The sequence below is a fragment of the Phalangium opilio genome, unplaced genomic scaffold (assembly GCF_054372755.1).
Source record: "Phalangium opilio isolate 3A_F unplaced genomic scaffold, DU_Popi_V2 ptg000073l_1, whole genome shotgun sequence".
Classification (NCBI taxonomy): Eukaryota; Metazoa; Arthropoda; class Arachnida; order Opiliones; family Phalangiidae; genus Phalangium; species Phalangium opilio.
This window is the reverse complement of record NW_028324183.1, coordinates 1,948,441-1,954,106: the sequence shown is the minus strand read 5'-3', so window position 1 is coordinate 1,954,106 and position 5,666 is coordinate 1,948,441. Positions and strand designations below refer to the sequence as shown.

The 5,666-nt window shown below is 40.6% G+C and overlaps 1 non-coding gene across 1 annotated transcript; it reads right to left on the bottom strand.

The window, feature by feature from the left end:
- Positions 1-2,377: 2,377 nt before the first annotated feature.
- On the bottom strand, positions 2,378-2,449 carry TRNAI-AAU (transfer RNA isoleucine (anticodon AAU)). The gene has a single exon. It is a non-coding gene; the product is annotated as a tRNA-Ile (tRNA).
- Positions 2,450-5,666: the final 3,217 nt, after the last annotated feature.

Here is a 5,666-nt window from a genome sequence, read left to right as displayed (position 1 = left end):
CGCCACTCTGCTTACATGATCATTGTATGAACAAACTAATTTATATCAAAATAGCAAGTGCTATTTTGCTTTAATTTAGCAGAGCGTGGTTTCGATCCACGGACCTCTGGGTTATGGGCCCAGCACGCTTCCACTGCGCCACTCTGCTTACATTACCATTATATGAAAAACTAACTGATACCAAAATAGCAAATGCTACTTTGCAATAACATAGCAGAGTGTGGTTTCGATCCACGGACCTCTGGGTTATGGGCCCAGCACGCTTCCACTGCGCCACTCTGCTTACATGATCAATGTATGAACAAACTAACTTATATCAAAATAGCAAGTGCTATTTTGCATTAATTTAGCAGAGCGTGGTTTCGATCCACGGAACTCTGGGTTATGTGCCCAGCACGCTTCCACTGCGCCACTCTGCTTACATGATCATTGTATGAACAAACTAACTTATATCAAAATAGCAAGTGCTATTTTGCATTAATTTAGCAGAGCGTGGTTTCGATCCACGGACCTCTGGGTTATGGGCCCAGCACGCTTCCACTGCGCCACTCTGCTTACATCACCATTATATGAAAAACTAACTGATACCAAAATAGCAAATGCTACTTTGCAATAACATAGCAGAGCGTGGTTTCTATCCACGGACCTCTGGGTTATGGGCCCAGCACGCTTCCACTGCGCCACTCTGCTTCCGTGATCATTGTATGAACAAACTAACTTATATCAAAATAGCAAGTGCTATTTTGCATTAATTTAGCAGAGCGTGGTTTCGATCCACGGACCCCTTTGTTATGGGCCCAGCACGCTTCCACTGCGCCACTCTGCTTACATGATCAATGTATGAACAAACTAACTTATATCAAAATAGCAAGTGCTATTTTGCATTAATTTAGCAGAGCGTGGTTTCGATCCACGGACCTCTGGGTTATGGGCCCAGCACGCTTCCACTGCGCCACTCTGCTTACATCACCGTTATATGTAAAACTTACTAATACCAAAATAGCAAATGCTAATTTGCATTAACATAGCAGAGCGTGGTTTCGATCCACGGACCTCTGGGTTATGGGCCCAGCACGCTTCCACTGCGCCACTCTGCTTACATGATCATTGTATGAACAAACTAACTTATATCAAAATAGCAAGTGCTATTTTGCTTTAATTTAGCAGAGCGTGGTTTCGATCCACGGACCTCTGGGTTATGGGCCCAGCACGCTTCCACAGCGCCACTCTGCTTACATCACCGTTATATGAAAAACTAACTTATACCAAATTAGCAAATGCTTCTTTGCAATAACATAGCAGAGCGTGGTTTCGATCCACGGACCTCTGGGTTATGGGCCCAGCACGCTTCCACTGCGCCACTCTGCTTACGTCACCATTATATGAAAAACTAACTGATACCAAAATAGCAAATGCTACTTTGTATTAACATAGCAGAGCGTGGTTTCGATCCACGGACCTCTGGGTTATGGGCCCAGCACGCTTCCACTGCGCCACTCTGCTTACGTCACCATTATATGAAAAACTAACTGATACCAAAATAGCAAATGCTGCTTTGCATTAACATAGCAGAGCGTGGTTTCGATCCACGGACCTCTGGGTTATGGGCCCAGCACGCTTCCACTGCGCCACTCTGCTTACATGATCATTGTATGAACAAACTAACTTATATCAAAATAGCAAGTGCTATTTTGCATTAATTTAGCAGAGCGTGGTTTCGATCCACGGACCTCTGGGTTATGGGCCCAGCACGCTTCCACTGCGCCACTCTGCTTACATGACCATTATATGAAAAACTAACTGATACCAAAATAGCAAATGCTACTTTGCAATAACATAGCAGAGCGTGGTTTCTATCCACGGACCTCTGGGTTATGGGCCCAGCACGCTTCCACTGCGCCACTCTGCTTCCGTGATCATTGTATGAACAAACTAACTTATATCAAAATAGCAAGTGCTATTTTGCATTAATTTAGCAGAGCGTGGTTTCGATCCACGGACCCCTTTGTTATGGGCCCAGCACGCTTCCACTGCGCCACTCTGCTTACATCATCATTATATGAAAAACTTACTAATACCAAAATAGCAAATGCTACTTTGCATCAACATAGCAGAGCGTGGTTTCGATCCACGGACCTCTGGGTTATGGGCCCAACACGCTTCCACTGCGCCACTCTGCTTACGTCACCATTATATGAAAAACTAACTGTAACAAAATAGCAAATGCTACTTTGCATTAACATAGCAGAGCGTGGTTTCGATCCACGGACCTCTGGGCTATGGGCCCAGCACGCTTCCACTGCGCCACTCTGCTTACGTCACCATTATATGAAACACTAACTGATACCAAAATAGCAAATGCTACTTTGCACTAACATAGCTGAGCGTGGTTTCGATCCACGGACCTCTGGGTTATTGGCCCAGCACGCTTCCACTGCGCCACCCTGCTTACATGATCATTGTATGAACAAACTAACTTATATCAAAATAGCAAATGCTACTTTGCATTAACATAGCAGAGCGTGGTTTCGATCCACGGACCTCTGGGTTATGGGCCCAACACGCTTCCACTGCGCCACTCTGCTTACATGATCATTGTATGAACAAACTAACTTATATCAAAATAGCAAGTGCTATTTTTCATTAATTTAGCAGAGCGTGGTTTCGATCCACGGACCTCTGGGTTATGGGCCCATCACGCTTCCACTGCGCCACTCGGCTTACATCACCGTTATATGAAAAACTAACTGATACCAAAATAGCAAATGCTACTTTGCAATAACGTAGCAGAGCGTGGTTTCTATCCACGGACCTCTGGGTTATGGGCCCAGCACGCTTCCACTGCGCCACTCTGCTTACAAGATCATTCACTGCAAAATTAAAATTCACTTTGACATCATTTTTGAACATATGAAGATCATTCCTGGTGAACCAAAGGTGATCTTGAAACGTTCGTGAGTGCTCTATTAACGTTAAAATACAATCTATTATTTTTGGAAAGTGATCTTTATGTGAATGTTGGTGATCCTTAAGCGTCCTTTAGCAGTCACACAAAAAAGTATGCGTTTGAACACTGACAGATCACTTCCTACATTAATTTCTGTACACTTTATAACAGTTAGAGATCAGCAAATCCCGTGTCTTGAGATCACTGTTAGTGATCTTAAGACACATTATAATTAGTTCTCCCTGCAGTAAACCCATGCGCGATTATCTGAGAAAGAGGCAGCGTGTACATTTTATAATTGGCCGCAGAGTAGAATTTATGCTTTGAATTTTTATTTCCGTTATGTTATATACATTCGGTTTTTCTGCATTAATAGTAAAAATCAGAATTACATTTAATTCTGGTATAATCAGGAATTCGGTATAATTTATATTAATTTTAAGGGCGTTGCAAAATGTTCCTGGCAAGAATACAGCAGCATTATCTGTTTCTAAGTTCGGTCTGTTATTTCCTTTTCGTGATGTTCGATGTGAGAGTGACGTCACGTAAATACGACAGATTCGCGTTTCCTCGCTAATGCCTTTTTATTTATTTATTTCATTATTTTATTTATTCATTTATTGGCTAGGTACATTGGGTGCTATTTTTTTGCCACCATATGGAGTAGTATTTTTGGAAGTTAGGTTTTATTTTAAGGCTCGTCCAAGGCATTTTTAATTATCACTCCATTAAAATTACTCCACGCAAAATGCCAATGGAAAACGGCCTAATATAGAACCCCTTGCTTCTGCAAAATCCTCCCAACTCTTTTGCGACAAAAAAATGTTTTTTTTAAAGAATTTTAAAGGGGTCGGACATTGCCTATAGCGATATATGTACCGCAACTAAATATCAACTTATAAAGACGAATATTACAATATGTTTTCACCTATTTTATGGTGACTGACTGACACTAATAAATATACAGAAAAAACGCTATCGTTGGAGCGTTAAGGCTGCAAATTTCTTCGATTTAAATCATAAATGTCCAACCTCTCTTTTTTGCAGTATAAGATCTCTTTATTGTAAAGATACCAGACCCAGTTTTTACTCAAATAGTGGAAATTTTGTAAGGGCGTGGTCTTAAAAGCACCTGTGGAGTGTGGACTATAGGGAAGCGGCAGCTCCCTGCCTTTGGCTTTATTAGCGACTATGGGAAGATAACATGGAGTGCCAACTCTCTATAGGGGTTAAGAAAAAACTCTTTTTGTTCTCGGAAGCGCCTAGGACTCTAGGAATAGGGTAAAGGGCATTTTCGGTGATAGATTGCTCGGAGCGGTACAGTCGTCCGCGCGGTGTCCAAGGCCATTATTTCAGTATTTTTTATTAGGCTTAGTCTCTTAGAAGATTTGAGGAAGCACAGCCGTGGAACTCAAGCGTTTCCGTTCTGGATATGTGAGATTAATAATTATAAGGTGATAAAGTTCTAACTATTTGGTATTTAATTAGTTATAATTGTATAACGACGGCGATTGTTAAGATAGTGTGATAAAAGACTTTCTCCGTGTTGGAGTAAGCCTCGTCCGCTGCCCAGTATCTCAGTATTTTTTGATTATACTTAGAAGATTTCATCTTCGTCCTTAATTGTTAATAAAAACGTTTTGTGGAAACACAGCCGTGCAACTCGAATATTTCATTTCGGGGTAAGTAATTCATTTATTAAATAAAAACCAACCACGTGTGGCACGCCGCCATTCTCCTTATGCCAAGAGCCACCGCTAGAGGCAGTGCGTATTGACTGGCCTCCCGCGTGTTGTGAATTCTAGTTCCGCATGGCGTTTGCTTTTTGGCCCAAGGGGTTGTTACCGTGAATGACGGCTTGCACCATGCGGTTGGATTTGAATTCGTGTATTGTTAATAATAAGGTGATAAAGTTCTAAATATTTGTTATTTAGTTATGATTGTAACGACGGCATACATACCTTAAACAATAAATTTTAAGAGCAATGCCGCGTCTATAAGTTATGGTGTAATGAATAAAAATTAATTAATTAGCCTAGTTATTTTTTGAAGGCCAATAGTTTTGTAGTGGCGTTAAAAATGCCTAGAAATCATGACAAATTTGCTTGCCAAATGTGTAGTTTCAGAACGGTTAGTGTAGCAAATTTAAATCAACATACAATTAAGCAACATAAGAATGAAAGCATGTTTAGTATTTCCTGTAGAGTTTGTCCTTATAAAACAAACAGTTATGGAGCTTTTAAGGTGCATTGCCGTCGTTATCACCGAAATATTTTGGATATTAATCATGTGGACGAAGCTGTGCCTGAAATGGCAGCTGAGGATGAAATGGAACTTGATGATGGTAATTACTCTGACCATTCAAATGAGAGTCCACCTAATAGTCCTAATCCTAACCCAATAATTGACGAGGATTTAAATCCAGGCTCTAAGTCCAAATCCATACAAGCGTCATTGGCTTATTTTTTCTTGAGATTAGAAGGCAAACACGGGCTTAGCAAAAATGTTATTAACAGCATAGCTCAAGAAATTCTACAATTATTTAATGACATTTCAGAAAATTTAAGAGATGAGATTTCTCGAGTTATGGAAAGCGTAGATAACAAAGATATTAAGGATTGCAAATTTGATGCATTATTTGACTTTTCAAGCACATTAAACAGAATGTTATATGATGCTGGTAGACAAAAATATTTTAGGGAAAATTTCCATTTAGGAG